At 42.6% G+C, this 17,344-nt stretch overlaps 1 protein-coding gene across 3 annotated transcripts in view; it reads right to left on the bottom strand.

The window, feature by feature from the left end:
- The window catches only part of RMDN2 (regulator of microtubule dynamics 2), a 48,663-nt gene extending 48,165 nt beyond the window's left edge, over positions 1–498 (bottom strand). The window contains exon 1 of one of the 3 annotated variants that reach the window (XM_069010012.1): positions 482–498. The gene's annotated coding sequence lies outside the window, so the exon portion shown is untranslated. Of the gene's footprint in view, positions 1–183; positions 260–481 lie in introns of those variants that run through there. The other 2 variants (XM_069010011.1, XM_069010010.1) reach the window with 2 other exon arrangements.
- Between the last annotated feature and the right edge of the window lie 16,846 nt (positions 499–17,344).

Here is a 17,344-nt window from a genome sequence, read left to right on the forward strand (position 1 = left end):
AGGCGGAAACCCAGCTGTCAGGCCGGAGCGCCGCCCGGAGGGGCGTCTGGCCGGTCCCCCAGCCCCACCGCGCCAAGGGGCTGCCGGAGCCCCGCGCTCACCTCCCGCCCGCCCCGCGGCCGCCCCAGCCCCGACCGTCCCGGCAGCGCCAGCCCCGAGCCCGGCGCGGGCCCCGGTACGTACGTACGGCCGGGCCGGGCCGGGCCGAGCCAGGAACAGCGGCGCGTCCGGCCCAGGAGCCCGCAGCTCTCCCGCCGCGGCTCAGGGGGCGGCGGCGGGGCCGCCCCGGGGCGGCGATACCCGGATCGAGGGGGCCGGGCCTCGGCCGCACCGCCGGCCCGGCCGCCCGGGTGACGCGCGCTGCCCGGTGGAGGAGGGATTCCCGCAGCGCTGGGAGTCCCGGCGGGCCGTGCTGCTGCGGGACGCCGGCTGCACTTGCCACAGACATGGCTCGAAATACGCCGTTCTAGAGCAAGTGTACCTGTTCATGTGTCTGTCCTCAGTCTGGTGGCCTCTCGATTTCACCTTTTGCTACTTCTAGGCCACAGAGAAACGGTGTTTCCACTGCACTAGTGGAGACCTGAAGCTGCAAAATCACGGAGAAACCCCGCCCAGTTGTCAGGAAGACGAGCAGTCCCGGCACAAAAGCTTCATTCCTATTTTAGCCACCTAAGGGCCCAAAGCTGATTTCGCCAAAGTCCATTATAGATTGCCCAGTCATGGAGGAGCTTACCACAGAATCATAGAATGGTTTGGGTTGGAAGGGGACTCTAAGGATCATCTAGTTCGAGCCCCCCTGCCGTGGGCAGGGACAGCTTCCACTAGACCAGGTTGCTCAAAGCACCATCCAACCTGGCCTTGAACACTTCCAGGGAAGGGGCATCCACAGCTTCCCTGGGCACCCTGTTCCAGTGCCTCACCACCCTCACAATAAATAATTTTTTACTATTATCTAATCTAAACCTATTCTCTTGCAGTTTGAACCCATTTCCCCTTGTCCTGTCACTCCATGCTCTTGTAAATGGTATTGCCCCACCTTTTCTGTAAGTTCCCTTCAGGTACTGGAAGGCCACCATTAGGTCACAACAAAGCCTTCTCTTTTCCAGGCTGAACAATCGCATTCTGACAGCATTTTTCATAGGAGAGGTTCTCCATCCCTCTGATCAACTTGGTGTTCCTTGTCTGGACTTGTTCAAACAAATCAATGTCCTGTGTTGGGGACCCCAGATCTGGATACAGCTCTGCCGGTGGAGTCTCACCAGAGCAGAGCAGCAGAATTTACATTTAATGGGGTGTGGGAGGTATTGCACTTGTGCCCCATCTGAGATCACTTTTACTGGTAACTCTCACAAGAGCCTTCTTTGCCCTTTATGACAAACAGATCTGGCTCCTGTTTCTGGCTTGAATGGAAGAATCACCACAGACAACCTGCTCTGACCATTTGTCTTCCTGAATCTTTGTGGAAGGCCTGTGCACAACATCCTGCCAGAATGTACAAGCATAAAACTCGTTTTTCTGTGTGAGGGCTTAAGGAAACCATCATGGAAACCACTGTGTCTGTGCAATGAAAGAAACTCTTCAACAGCTGGAATTGTCCTCAGACATATCAATCAGAAACAAAGGAACATAATTCTTAAAAAACATACTAACTGCCTTTAAAAAGTAAACAAAGTACTGTTCAAAACAAAAAAGTACCTAAAACAGGTACCAAGAACTCAAGAATTTTCAGTCTTAGTGCAAATTAACAATTGTAAATCAGTCTAATGTCTATTTATTTTCAAACAAAGATTTCGTTTAAAACAACTACAGCTCAAAACTAATTCTTAATTAAGAACCTGAGGATGAAACTAGCCTTATGAGACCGAACTACAACCCAAGATAAAGGTAGAAATTAGAATGAAAAAATGAATACTGTTTCAATACTTTACAGGTTTCCCAGTTACAACACAACAACAACATCAAAACATATAGTCTGTTCTTATGTTTGTAATTTGAGATTTTTAAACCAAGAATGAAAATCTCTTCAATTTTATGGAAACTTCACTAAACTCAAATTATTTTAACAAATTTCACTGTAAATAATGGTTTTAAGTTACACAATCCCACAGTGTTTTAAAATGGAACAAGAAAACATAAATCTCCATATGCTGATAGTGTTTCAAATGTTCAGGAATGGTAATATAAATGTGTTGTAAAACCTTTAATTTTTGTTTTCCTTTTTTTCAGTATAATCTGCCAAAATCTTTCCATAAGCCAATTCAAACAGGAAAGGATTTTAAAAAGATAATTAATTGGAGGGTAAACATAGCACAGAGCTGAAACAAAATACTATGGATGCAAAAAGGTAAGTGAGTGAATCAAAGATTTTCCCAAATGACTGTCTCAGGCTGCAGGCCTTAGAGAAGGGGACCTGTTTTCAAAAATAATGCCCCAGAAAAACTACCATCTACAGCTGCCTGGATATGTAGCAACTATGAAAATCAGGTCACCTGTCTGGTCCCAAACTCCTTGTTTGCTTTTTACCTGTGGCCATTTTACCCAGGCAGACAAGCATGGAAGCATAGAAGTTATTGCATGTATGTAGAAACTTGCTGGAACACAGCAGCTTTCCAAGCTGGGGAACTAAACATCAATTTACCTAGATCTAATGTAATCCAGTTGGTCTAAATATGACATATGTTCTAAAAAACTGAAATAAATGTTCTTAGAAAAGTACTGTTCTTCTGCATGTGAATTTTTCCTAGTTCAAAAGAAACTTTGTACCTGAAGTCCTAAAAAACAAGTCCAGACAACCATCTTTTATAAAATGGTTTTCCCCAAATATTTTTAGTGTATTTTCAGCCTTATTTCCTAAGAACACAAAGCTTATGCCCCCAGGTTGCCTGTGTGTTGTCCCTCTGACAAGCCATACCATGACACTTTGTCCACCCAGTAGGTCCTGAACATGGAGCTTAATTTCAGCCAATTGTGGTGGAAGAAATATGTCAAGATCATAGAACTATAGTATGACAGCTGGTTAGGGGTCAGTAGCTCTGACCGAGGAAGCTGGTCAGGAGAGATGGTCCCAAAAGGAATCACCTTCCTGAGGCCCGAGGCCCGGTGTCTTCCCTCAGCTGCTGGCTAAGAGGGCCCGTGCAGAAGCTGTCAGCTCTTTAGTGATTGTCAGCTCGTAATTTCAGCTCAGCTCTGCAGGGCAGCCTCCAGGCCAGACCAGGGAGAGAGACGAGAGGCCCGTGTAGCTGTTCCGCACGAGGCAGCTTTATTGATCTGTACTGCGGCGAAGGGGAGGCCAGGGACGGGCTCTCTCTGCCCTCGCAGGGGCAGGAGGCTAGCTTTATAGGGATACAGGGGATGGGTGAAGGCCAATGGGTTACAAAGGATCTGCATAGGGTCTCCCAGAGGATTCTGGGTCTTTCTTCTTCTCGCCGTAACTGCAAAGTGGTTGCCTTTCCAGGGGGAGTTCTGCTGGGAGATTTAGGCAATCTCCTTATCTCAGTGGACGTCCCTCCAGGGCAGTGGCTGGGCATACCCCACACTGTAGAATCCTAGAGTGGTTTGGGTTGGAAAGAATCTTCATGATTATCAAATTCCAAGTGTCCTGTGAGGGGCAAGGACACCTTTCACTAAACGGGTTGTTCAGGCTGCATCCAACATGGCCTTGAACACTTCCAGAGAAGGGGCATCCACAGCTTCTCTGGGCACCCTGTTCCAGTGCCTTACCACCCTCTGAGAAAAGAATTTCTTCCTGATATCTAATCCAAATCTCTCCTCTTTTAATCTAAAACCACTTGTCCTATCATTATTTGCCCAAGGAAAAAGTCACTTTCCCTCTTTTTTATAGACTCTTTGAAGTATTGAAAGGCCACTCCAACTAATTTCAAGAAGGCCAGCAGCTTTGGGGTGGCAAGACCTTGTGAACATCCTGCCTCTCTCCACCCCTGGCCCCAGGCAGATGTACAGGAATGAGCTTAGCACACCAGTGCTGCAACACTGACACACCTGCACAGGGTGCCAGCCTGCTTACACCACTAGTTTTGTAAAACCAGTACAGGCAGTTTACTGGTCTTCTGGGAAATTTGGAACTTGACTGGTATTTTTGTGTCATATTAGAAAAGTTAGCTTATTATTGAGTGATTTTGTTCAATGGATCAGAGAGCTATTACATAGTAAGTAATTGATGCATGCTCTTTCCAGACAAGGTGTAACATAACCTACTGGTGGTTTCATTTCTGTATGGAAGGTGTTTGTATCTTACAATTTTCATAATTTTCTTTAGCTGCAATTCTTCTGTCCATTTTGTGATATGATGTTCTTTCTGAAATGCCCCTCCCTCCCCCCAACCCCCAACTAGAGATTAATCTACTTCTTATAACAAATACAGAAACCTTTAATGAGTTAGTAGCGGTTCATACTTATTACTTGTCTTGTAAGTGTAAAGTCAAATATTGTTAATATGTCACCAAACATTGTGAAAGCTTAAATACCTTTGACCAGACTAGCAACCAACCTGCCAGAAATCCTGTCTGGATGTCAGAACAGTCAGGAATCACTGTTCTGTCAAGTTTGGTTGAATTCTCCTGAATTTTTTGCTATAAAAATAAACAAAATTATATCTTACCTCAAAGGGAAGCATTCACTGTCAGATTTGTCAGTATTCTCTGCTGCTTTTGCCTTGAACAATTGTCTAGTGCCCCTAATTAAAAATTAATCAATTGAAGTTAAAAGGAGATGGGTAATAGCACACTGATCTTTTCTGTTTTCTTGAAATAAAGGCATACTGCTTAGCACAGTTCCCTGGGGAGATAAGGCTGCCTCTGCCTTTATGTCTCAGTGTGTGCAAATGTAACTGTACCTCTGCCTCCTCCCCACTATTTTTGAATCTTTGGCCAATCTCAGTCAAATTCAACAGAGAAACGCTAACAAATTTCCTTGAGTTAGCTGATCTTTTAAAGAAGAAATCCCCGAATTAGAGTCACTGCTATTGCTTATCCCTTGCTGTACAACTGAGAATCCATGCAGGAGAAAAGCATTTTGCAAGGACAGGAAAAGCTAAAGCAGAGATCACATTTTATCAGATGTGAACGAACAGAACTACAAGTTATAACCTGATAGGAAACCTGGCTTCGTTAGTTCAATTGCACTCACAACCGTTTATTTATTTGTGTTGATAGGATCCAGTGCTAAAGTACAAATGGTCACTGATGGCATTTCAAATAGAAAAAGAAAAAAAAAGTACATACTGTTCCTGCTTCTTTGTGTCTTCAGAAGTCTCAAGGACATTATCAAAATATATTTGTACAAGCTCTGTTAATTTTTTTAGGCCAAGGTATGTGATTCAGTTTCCTCAATGTAAGAGATGAGAGTTGGCAGCCCAAAAGAGTTTGCGTATGTTGTGCTGACAACAACAGGAAAAAATGAGCAAGGCTACATCCGATGTAATTCCACAGCACTGCCTGATTTCTTCACAGAGAGAAATTGTCCTTGGAGTGCCTGGGTAAAAAGAGGAAAAATATATGAACAGTCATAAAAAGAAAAAGAATATGTGTGTATAAATGTAGATTTTACATGTATATGTATATAGTCCTTGGGAGTCAAAACTCAAAAAGAGTCAGACTCTTTATAAATATGTGTATTCCACTTCACCCACTGTATTTTCTTTTACTGAATGAAAAGTGTCTTTTTTTTCAGCTTCCCTATAAATATGCTATTTCAGAACTGAAGTATTGTATATATTTATAAATATTTAAAATACTGAAGTATTTTAAAGAGCTTTACTCTTTCCACCTCAAAAGGCAGCATGCCCCTTCCTGCACTCCAGTAAATATCACCTAATGGCCCTAGGGTGTCTGCAATCTCACATTAAAAAAATCATCATCCAGGTGATGTGGTCTGTTCTTCCATCATCTACCCCTCTTCTCTGCTACCACTTGTGAGCTTATAAACATTTTTCCTTTCTGATTTTACCTTTCCATCTAGGCCACTAAGGCTGTGTGTACACTAGCAAGCAGTAGGGACTGGCAGGAGTGGGCCTCTGGGCCAAACAGCTGGTGCTGATGCCATGACATCTGTGCTGTGCCCCGGGTTAACTTTTGCCAACTCCAGCCTGATCACAGGGGTTGCATGCCCATTTGTGGCTGCAGTGCCTTGGGTGTGCTTCTGCAATGCATATTCCCAAAGCACAACTTGGGCGTTCCATGCCCTGGTTAATGGTGAAGCGAATCTTGCCAAGCTGGGACAAGTGCACACCTGACCCAACCCAAATCATTACTCCATACATACATATTTACACTAGGAGGATTTGATGTGAGTTACACAATCATTGAGGACAGAGTGAATACAGGGAGGGAGTTCACCTCTTCCTGGCAATTGCTGAGTGCTGGTAAAGGGGTTCCTCCTTCATCATGGCATCACTTTTGTACAATGACAATTGATAAGTGCAGCTAAAAGCATGAGGAAAAGTGGTGAAACCGGGTGAGTTAAGGGGAAACATAAACAAACACCTAACCCCCTAAAAGAGTTTTGCTATATACAATGACAAGACAAGATTATTACTATATGCAATGCACCCACACATATACACTCACACAAATATATTTATGTACACAGCATTTTAGTTTTGCAGATGATTTCGAGACACCTCATGTGCTTTTTCATAAGGAGATAGGTCTGTTAAAGTAAAATGTAAATGTCGATTTTATTCTTTTAATTGGTGTTTGCATCCCATCCTGGTGTTTAAGAAGCTTCCTGAGATTCTGAGCTGCAGATTCCTAAAGGGTAAATATATCAAGTGGCCTTTCTGAATTTTGGTGTGATGGGCTCAGAAGTCCTTTGCTCATTCATAGTTACAGTGCTGCTATCTTGTGGGAAAAATGGTAGCAGCAACTGCAACACTTGCAAAAGTTGATACTTAGAGTCATTGGCAAGAATTGTAATGATGGCCTTTTAAATGTTTGCATGTTTCTTCCTAACTTAGAAAAACTGTGTTAGTGTGATTATCAGTAGGTTATATGGGGAACCATTATTCAGTGTGGTCCAGATTGCGATTTGGGCTCTTTTCAGTGTGGTTCAGAATTTTGTACTGCATTTTAGCAAAAGTAACAAACGCCCTCCCAGGACACTCTGGAGTATAAGCAGTACTGCTGTCCCTGAAAGCAGTGAAACTGTTTCTTCTATTGCCACTTCTTAGAGACACTATTTAAAGCTACTGCACAGCTGTGCAATATGTAATTTCAAAAATCCATGTCTAATGAAAAGATAAAAAAGCATCTTGGGCAACATTACACTATTTCTATGAAACAGGCAGATTTTTGGCCAGAGTAGTTGTTTTAGAGACATTTTCATTGGCACATGCTTTCAGAGTCAAACTGAAATACCAGGGTTTTTTTTTTCTGAGATAAAACAGAGTAAGATTCCAGTGCTAGGAAGAAATTGTACCAACAACTGAAACATGTTTTTATTTGGTTTGTTTGTGTGTTTTCCAGCGTTCAAAAGCACATGGAAATACAGATTTGTACGTCAACGGGCACATCGAATATTTGGCAGACTTCTATTGCATACTGTTATAATCCACTTTACAAGTTACTAAACAGCTTTTCAAGATCACCTGTTTTCATAAAAGAAATATTTTATATTTTACTCAGTAGTCTTGGATTGTGAAAGCAGGACTTAAGCAACCAAAACATCTAGAAGAGTCAAATACCCTTCCAAAGGGTGAGAAAATAATTTCCAAAAATATTATGGTATATATGATATATACCAAAATATGGTATATCTTCCAGTTGCAAAACAATTCTTTTTACACATTCCTAATTTTTTTAAGTATTTTTAAAATTTAAAACACATTTAAAGGAGTCTGTAGATCTGCATTCCTCACACAACTACAAGTCCTACTGAGCAAGAAGTTTGAATTATGCATAAAATCTAGCACTACACCCTGAACAAGTCTGATACTCATCAAGAGCTACTCTGAAGAGCCAACAGCATGTGAGGCATCAAATGATGTAGATAAGGTATCCATTTCACTATTTTGCATCAGATCCTGACTCCAAAATACAGAAAGAATGATAAAATACATACTTATTTTTTAACTTACTGCAGCATTATCCCAAATGAGGGTGCAAACGGAATTTGTAAATGTGCAGAATAGGAAATCTGTTTTATCTCAGGGTTCTGTCTACTCATTTGTGTTGGGCTGCAAACTAATGTTGAGCAACAACATTTAAAATCCCTTGATATTTTTACGGAAAACAATATCCATGCCACTGTCATGATGCAATTACGCCTCCGGGCCGCGATGTTTGGAACTGCTTTTGCGGGCTTGCAAGTGGGAGTTTGGAGAGGAAGGTGGGGCTGCGCACATCGAGCAGCACCAGGTTGGGAAGGTCAGGGCACAAGCCAGGTACCGATGGCCTCCAAGGCAACGCATGGATCAAGTGCCTTCCCATAACCAGCCTCGGTTCCCTCCCAACAGCTGAGCTTTTGCAGGGCTGGTTTGAGGCGCAGGTGGCCCACAGGATTTCCCCGAGGCCACACACCGTCCTGGAGACAACACCTGCCTCACTGCCACACCGCACCGCCATTTGCCACCTTCTCTTCACCCCGAACGCTGCCAACACCAAAGCGGCAACAGCCATCTCCTGCCAAGGGATGCCGCCACCGGAGCTCGGGGCGGGGCTGCCGGGATCACACGCGGCGGGGGGAAGCAGGGAGAAGGGAGAGACGGGGAGAAGGGGAAAGCAGGGAAAAAGGGTACCCGTGCAGAAGCACACACCTGGCAAAAAAGCAAATCGGTCCGTGCTAGCCATGGGCAGGCACAGCCTGGAGACCCGAGCTGTCGGAGGAGCCGGGTTGCACAACAGCCTGGCAACGGAGCGTGAGACGCAGCATCGCTGCCTGGTTTCAGAGGGGCTGTGAGGGGACGGGCCCCCCGCGACAGGAGGGCACAGGAGTCACACCTATACTGCGCCATACATGGCGTGCGTGCTGCTGGGGCAGAGGGGCGCGGAGCCCACCAAGTTTCCCGAGCCTCTCCCCACACACCACAGGCTCTGGGAGCCGCCCAGCAGCCACAGGGGACACTGTCCCTGAGGGATTGCCACCCTGTCCTCCCCCTCTCCTGGGCGCCCTCAGACGCGCCGTGCCGCAGCGGCACCACTGGGTGTCGCCCAAGCCCCGCGGCCGCCAGGGGCGGGTCGCTCTCCCGCCTTCCCTCCCTGTCCCTCTCCCAGAGCCCGGCGGCGCCCCTGGAAACGAGCGCGGAGGAAATGTCCTAAAGCACACCCACGCCCGGTGTTCCTCACTCGTCCGGGTGCTTCGCGGGTGCATTTGGAGAGGTCACATGGCAGCGGCCACGGGTTCCTGCTGCCATCCAAAGCAGTACTTCTGCATCCTTCCCTGCGCTGAACCCAGTGCTCATTAGATCGCTCAGCGCATTGCCTTGGCTGAGAAAACCGCGTTTTTGTTGTTGTTCTGCCAGCTTGCTGGGTTGAATCAGCTCAAGGCAAAGCCCTGTGTGAGGAAAAAGGCAGGAACACGTGACCAGGAGCTGAAGGAGAAAAGTGACTGATTTGGCTCATCGTATGGAAGTGCATCGCTAATTGCAATTGTTGTAGGAGAAATGGTACAAGAGATACAAATGGAGAAAGGAAAGACAATACCTGTATCCTGTACCTGTACCAGAGAGAGACTAACAGATATCTCAGGACTAGTTAAGAGAGCAGCATATATTTGTGGTATATGCTCTTGTTTCTAGTGTAGATCTGAACGACAGTGCATTATCATGGTGTGGCTCTGTGTAAACTGTCCCTCAACAAGAAAAGCTCAGAGTCTTGTGTCCTTCGAGTCTTAAATTTAAAAAAAAAAAAATCAAAGAGAAATTGGAGCAGTAGAACAGATGCTCAGAAGTAGAATAACCACAAATGAAAAGTAGAGGTAGAAGCAAAGAAGGTGGAGAAAACCTCTGTAAAATTTTAAATGCCAAGAGAGCTTGTCTCTGCAACAAAGGTGGTCATGACCTGGATTCCTACCTCCTGAATTTACATGTGTCACGGGGTACATAGCTATAGGTTTTCTGTAGCTTCTCTTGGGAGAAAAGCTCCTTGAAAATGGAACAAATCTTCAAGTTCAGTGTCAGTAGTTGTCCATCTGCTTCAGGATGTAGACTTCAGTCTTGCTCTTTATGTGCTTAGGGTATACTGACCTCTGCCACTTGCAAGATATCCTTGTCACGGAAATTATTTGAGGCACGTATTGGATTGCATTATATGGGAGGCCAGCCTATGTGATCCTCATTATCTCTTTGGTCGTAAAAAGGGTGAATTTATTTTCAATCTTTGGCAAAATGTCCTGCAATCTATTTTGAACTGAAACAGGAGGATGAGCAGAATATCACGAAGCTGTGGTGACTTCCCTGCTTATCTTGGCTGCCTTCTCCTCAAGAGTTGTACTGAACAGCAGACTGGTGCAGCAAACAAGTTTGGCCAGTATTTATAAACAAACATGGGTTTCTCAATGCATTTTTTCATATCTGCATCTTTCTTTCTTTTTTTTAAAATACTTTAATTGCTCTGAGGCAATGGCCATCTTTATTTGTGATGGTTCTAAGACCATAATCACCGTTCAACAGTAATGCATAATAAAAATTAGTTCAAACTGAGCTAAAAAACAACATCATTATAGGCACTTAAATTTAAACAGTCAAGTTACTATTTAGCTCCTACTTCACTTTTGTGATATCTACTTCTAAATACCATGAGAAGGTGAAAAACTTAGTGCATTAAGCAGATCTTTTAATCATGTTTCATCATAATTTTCATCATGTTTCACTTTCTAATATATTGAAAAGGGAGTACATGGAGAGTTATTATTTAAGAAAATAACACGATAATTGATTTGTTGTGTAAGCTGAACCAGCCAGTCATTGTGATACTTTTACAATATTACTCATATGAACACTGTCCCGATTCACTTGAAGAGCCCAGCTTCAGTGGTAATAGTTTTGGAACCAATTTTGGTAGTTCTGGCTATTTCAGACAGGCAAGGTAACAAATGCATGTTATTAAACAGTTTAATTTTTTTTTTTAAAAGCATATCCTTCTTTGTGCCAAAAAAAAAAAAAAAATCCTAAAAAAACCCCAGAAGAATTCACTTTCCTCTTAAATTCAAAGAATATTGACCAGGACTAGGACTCTAATAAGAAGCAGAACTTTTTATCAGAGTACTACAGTGTTATACAAAAGCCTTTGAAGTCCTTGGCAAGGCACATGTGCTGTTTTGGCAGTCACACTAGAGTGAATATGCATACGTAATTCTGGAGGGAACATCTGACATTTCGGAAGTGCATTCGTGGTTGAGTTGTGGCAGCCAGGACTGCAGACCTGCTGTAATGCCAAGTCTCCCAAGGCCCTGCACCTTCCCTGTGGGAGGCTCTCTGGGCCATTTTGGCTTTCCCATTTGGAGCAGCAGTAGCAGCACAGAGCAGAGCTGGCTGGAAATTTCTGACAGCAAATTTCTCCACTGGGAAAAAAAATAACCCAAACTGTAATTGACAGGTTTCTGAGCAGCACATTGGCCGTGAGAGAAGCCAGGCAGGATCCCAAGCTGCCTGCTTCCCCTGCACTTGGCTTTCTCTATCGGCAGTTCACATGCTTTCTGGGCTTCTTGACAGCTCAATAGGGAAAGTGAGGGAACCTGGGAACCTGAGATGTAGGGGTATGTTCAAGGTCACATTTCCACTTTGGATGGGTAGTCTTTTCTAGAAATGTGGGAGACAAGTTCTGGTTCTCCAGGGCTCTTTATTCCAACGAAGCAAAGAGCAGTCCGTCTCCTATTCCAGAGCATCTCAAGCAATGCCAACAGCAGAAAGAGCATCCATCCTTCTTCAACCCAGAAGCACCAGCAGGGATAAGGTGCTCTAAGGAAAAAGAGGCATCCTGTCTTCCTTTTCGGAGATGCACTGGCAGAAGGGACCCATTGACTTTTAATCATTCCATCAGCTGCATGGGACTACTGCTGCTGTGCTTTTCCACTCCTGGCACATAACATATTCCATGGGGATACAGTTAACGGGCATTTAACCTCCACCAGGGAGTGAGGGGAAGAAACACAGAGGGTGATTCATAGTTCTCAATTACTGTTCTCAGGCTGAGAAAGGCATTAGTGCGTTCTGGCTGCTAGCTCAGCAATGCTTATGTCCTGTTTGAAACTTTTTTATAACTGCTAGGCATCTACAGGTTATTTCAGCAAGCAGTGAAATCCTCATCAACCATTTGGCATGAATATTTTTAGGTTTTCTACCTGTTAGTGTCCATTCTTCAATATAGCCCTGAGCACGTATATTTCCTCTACCATAAATGAAACACAACAGATTAGCCAGACAACACAGCGTGATGCTACTTCTCTCCAGTGTAGGTTAGAAACTGCTCGACAGGGAATTAAGCACAGGAACACCCAGTCTCACGTAGCCTCCAGAACAGCTCAAAACCCAAAGTCTTTATTCAGGCCCTGATTAAACAAACTGCACAAGCATAAATCAAACTAACATCATGGCTTTGCTGAATTTATGTCTCAAGTCTTGCTCAAGTAAACTATTCCGGGAAGTTAAAACTGGGCTGGAGCTTTTGATTTGCTGGTTCAAATTAGACTCCTTACACACGTGAATAAAACCTATGACGATTTTTTCTTCTCAGAACTTTAAGTTGTCCACAGTTTTTTACAGTCATCTGTAATTTATTTTCCCAGTTAGAGGTATTTGTAGGAGAAAATAGAGCAGAACAGCCTTGTAAGACATCCGATCAAGAAGCAGAATTAAACTTGTCACAACTAAGGGATTTGACATAAAATACTGAAAAACACATTAATCTTTCACTGGTTCCATTTGATTTTGTGAGAAGAGAGGTGAATATTTTTTTAAATATGTCTTCTGTACACAACACCAAAAGGTTATACTTGTATTTTCTTCTTTATAAGCAAGTCCAAACTTCTGGCTAAAGTCCAGCAGACATTTTTCTTTGTCCATTAAGGCAATCTCCTACACAGTTTTCCAGGGGAGGATGAAATTCCTCAAGCTGTGTTATAAACATTCATCACTAAAATCATGTTCCTGGTAACAAGAACAGCAGACAAAATTTAAGACACTGGGTGTGCTTTACAAATGGGGACTATAGAATCTGGAGTGAACCAGCAAAGCTAAAGACCAAGTAAACCACTGTGAAAAGATCAAACAAGACAATTTTCCATCACAGAGAGTTTTGAGGTTCAGTGAAGGTAGGAAAACCTGGATCTGTCACTCCAAACATAGGACAAATTAATATTTAGATGCCGAAGGAAAGAGTCTGAGAAAGGATTTTTTTTCTCTTTTGAAAAGTCTTGGTTCTTCCCTGTAGCAGCACTTTACAGAAACAACCTATGAGTAATCCAAAGCCACACAGCCTGTATTTTCTTCTGGATAAACTTTTTGAGAATTCTATGGAATGTCCCCATCATTCCTCTGTCTTTATATTGCTCAGGTTCATTCCTGTTGAATAAAGTCTCTAGAGATGACAGCTGAAATGAGGGTCCTCTTGAGACCATGGCACACAGTGGGCAGCACTGATTTTAAGTTGGTAGTTCAGCATGGGATGGAAACCAGGCAGTGTTGACAGCAGTGCCTGCAGGCTCCTAATCAGGGAGACTTTTTATCAGTTCACCTTACTGTCTTCCTTTTCAGCTGCAATTTACCCTCTCCTCTGCCAGTCTCCCTAATTAGTGCAGAGGATTTGTTTGTGTATCACCCTAATAAATCGTAATCACCTTCAATATAGCGCTTCCCCAGGCTCTGACCTTTCACTCTCCAACCACGTCCTGTGCCAAGTACCGGGTGGGAGGATCGGGCAAGGATTTCCTATGTACTGCCATCACCAGCAACAGGGAACCCAGACTTCCCCTCCTCACTGAGGCCTGTGCTAAGGGCTACAACCATTAATGAATTATTTCCTTTATGAAACATTTCACAAAATTAGATAAGGATAAAGCCAGAAAGTGACCTGAACAAGTTACTGCAGAACTTCTAAATCATTTTAAAAGAAAACGAAAACTTCTCAGCATGTTGCATTTTGTGACAAAACCTATCCAACTCTATGAAAGTCATATTGTTCCAGAAAAATAATAATTTACAGGAGACTCTGGAAAAGTTTCTTAAAATGTTGATGGCAAGAGGCTGATGAGGTGGGATTTTCTGGACATACTGTGAGAATATCAATACCAGCTTCTCTACTGCTATAGGCTGTATCTGGTTTTCAAAGAGTTACATTTTTTTGCAGCATTGCTCGCAGGTTTCTGGTGTGTGAGTCTAGTGAATCTGGGAGCCCCATCGGGCTGTAACTTACACAGAAGGCTGCACTGAGTCCTGGCAAGCTCAGGCCTCTGGAATTTAGCAGTGCAAGAGAAGGAAACATGCCAAACCGTCTACCTGAACTGCTATTCCCTCAACACATTCCTCTGTGGTGTTTCTTGGCTGGCTGCTTGATCCTTCAGCCCTAGAACCAAAAAAACACTGGTGCTTGAAGTTTTATTTCTCACAGTCCCTTACATAGCATATGTGGCAAAAATACCCTAGAATATTATGAAAGTTCCATTTTCCAAAACCAAAAAAACTCTGAGAAATAATTGTCTTTTCTTAGTATCATTATTTATTTTTAGTTAATAGTCAAGAGTAGTAGATGGGTGCTCATGAATTTAGATACAAATATGTGAAAATCAGAAACACATCTTTAGATATTTAGGTTTCCAATTTTGTTTTGAGTAAGATATTGCAAAATTAAGACTTAGAATAGGTTGACTTTTAAAACATTCTTAATTAGACAAAGATTTTCAGACTAATACTAGAAATCTAAACCCAAAAATTTATCCTTGTTCTGTCATAACCACGCACAATTCTTTCTTCATTGTGGATGATTTGGTCAAAATCCCATCAACTGCAACACTCCCCTCTTCTCCTCCCCAGAGGATCTCTATTTATGTGGCTGTTTAAAGCAGCTACACAAGTGGTGTGAAATTGTGGTCCTACAGAAACAGAGAAGCTTAGCAAAGGAAAAGAGCCAACATACAACTAGCAAAGTATTATAGAGCTTACTCATTTGTGTTTCCATAATTTACATATGTAGATAACTACAATATCTGCTACAGAAAGTAGAGAGGTTTCTGTGTTTCTGTCTTTTTCACAAGAAAACACTGTGGCTTAGATGGAAATGAAATTCACTCATGTCAGCCAATGGGAAAAAGCAGGGCAGATTTCCTGGAAATGATGGAACTAATAGTTTTGTAAATTGTGGAATATTTCAGATTCAAAGTATATGGAATTGTTGCGCATTTGTAATTCTTTTGGTGACTGTCACAAACATGGAAGGTTGTTTCCAACAGGAGTAATGTTTAGCATGAATATTTCTTAGCTGTATGGTAGCTGTATAGTGAACAGCACATTTCAGCAGGGTAGCAGTCTCAGCACAGTGGGTGGTGTGCACAACATGCTACCGTACCTATTGCACACACCATACAAGCATCCGCTCAGCAAGGAGAGACAGGAATTTGGAAGTAGTTTTGCCCTATGTATTTGTGGGCTTTTTGTGTTTGTGTTGATGAGACAAACTAAAGCAAGGATTCCTATTACCGTTCAAGTGACGGTTGCCACTGGTAACTTCTGCTACACCACAGATTTATGTCAAGATAGCCTCACTTATATAAAATTGAAGTTCTTTGTTGTTCTTTTCCATAAAGTAGATAGTCCTTCCAAATGTCCTGTGTGCAAATGATCATAATATGCCATAACATTTGAGTCACAGTACCCTGTATTTCATGGTGCTACTGGATGTAGCGGAGTCCTTAGATTCATGTCCAACTGAAAAGGGTCCTTTCAGTGCCTTCAGCAAGCCTTGGATCAGACCTTGGCTTGCTTAGCACATTGTTTTGGAAGGTCATTTACTCTCCTAGACTTCACCCTCTCTTCATTTTGGAATGCTTATTAATTTATAGGTCTTTAGAATCTCAACTATTGTCTTAGTTAGATTTTGGAGTTTTTTGTTTGTTTGGTTTAGATCTTGGCATTGGAATATGAGTTGTTCATAGACTAAGATGACCCTCATGTTTATAGGCCTCTGGAGAAAAAGGAATTACAAGTCTTCAATAAAATCTAATCAGTATTTTAAATAACTTGCAGATATGTGAGTTTAACTAAACACAGAAAATACCCTGGTGTTCCACCCCACAGGGTCTTATCATGGTCGACTTGGCTTCTGTACTACAAAAACATCCTCGGTTCTTCAAATATGCCAATAAACTTCCCCTGAGAGACAGATTTCAGCAAATAAAGCCCTCCCCTCATGCTACATAACCAAGGTTTGCTTGATAGACTTCAGATGAAAGAGTCAAAAATTTCTCCACTGAACTAATAAGCTGCCAGAGGAGCTTAAACTGCTGTAAGCATGGGAAAGCAGAGCAGTTTAAACCAGAAAGATAGGATTTGGGACAAGGTGATGTCACAGCCCAGCAGCCAACAGGAAAACATTCAAACTCTGGAATCCTTCTAGCAGCCAAGCAGTTCTGCGCTAACATGGATGTCATGGGGGAGTTTTTTAATAGACTTGCTATACTGAGCCAAACAGAGGTCTTTAGAGAGTTGCAAGAGAAGTGGAATAAGCACGTCTGGAAACCCAACCAAACCAATTCTGATACTTTAATTGCACAAGGCTTCCACTTGCTATCACCTATAAAGGAGCTTGCACAGTGTTTTAATTATTTTTAAAAGTTCACATTGATTCTCCAGACAATTGTATTATACATGGATGTATACAGAATAAAAGGCTTCATTGATGGATATCAGATGATAACATCAATACCCAGAATAAAAAAAAAAATTGGTCCCTATAGTAACATATTGTTTTTCTTTGAATAAAAGTAAGCTAGAGAAATTAGTATGTTACTAGCCCCTCTTTCTTAGGTGGTATAAAGGTGATTGAATACATCCAGAGTGTAATGATGGTCAGATGGGATGCTGAGAAACAGAACTGGTCAGGAATGAGCAATTAGTTTGAAGGAAGGAAACATAAAAATGAGGTTAGAAACATAGGCAACATTTTTAAAACTGCATTTGTTTTCTCTTAAAAAAGAATCCTGAGAAAAAGATATTTTCTTTTTTAAGACAATTTATTTGGAACTGCCTAATAAAGCCATAGTTCAGTCTAAGAACAGCAGAGATTAAATTTCCAACAAAGGTGCAATAGAAAATGCATAAATGCTGTTAGATGCTAAAAAATATAAATACTTTACTATAACAACAAACGAATTAATGCTTTAAGGGAAGGAGAGCTCCGGG

This window comes from Aphelocoma coerulescens, chromosome 3, assembly GCF_041296385.1.
Source record: "Aphelocoma coerulescens isolate FSJ_1873_10779 chromosome 3, UR_Acoe_1.0, whole genome shotgun sequence".
NCBI lineage: Eukaryota > Metazoa > Chordata > Aves > Passeriformes > Corvidae > Aphelocoma > Aphelocoma coerulescens.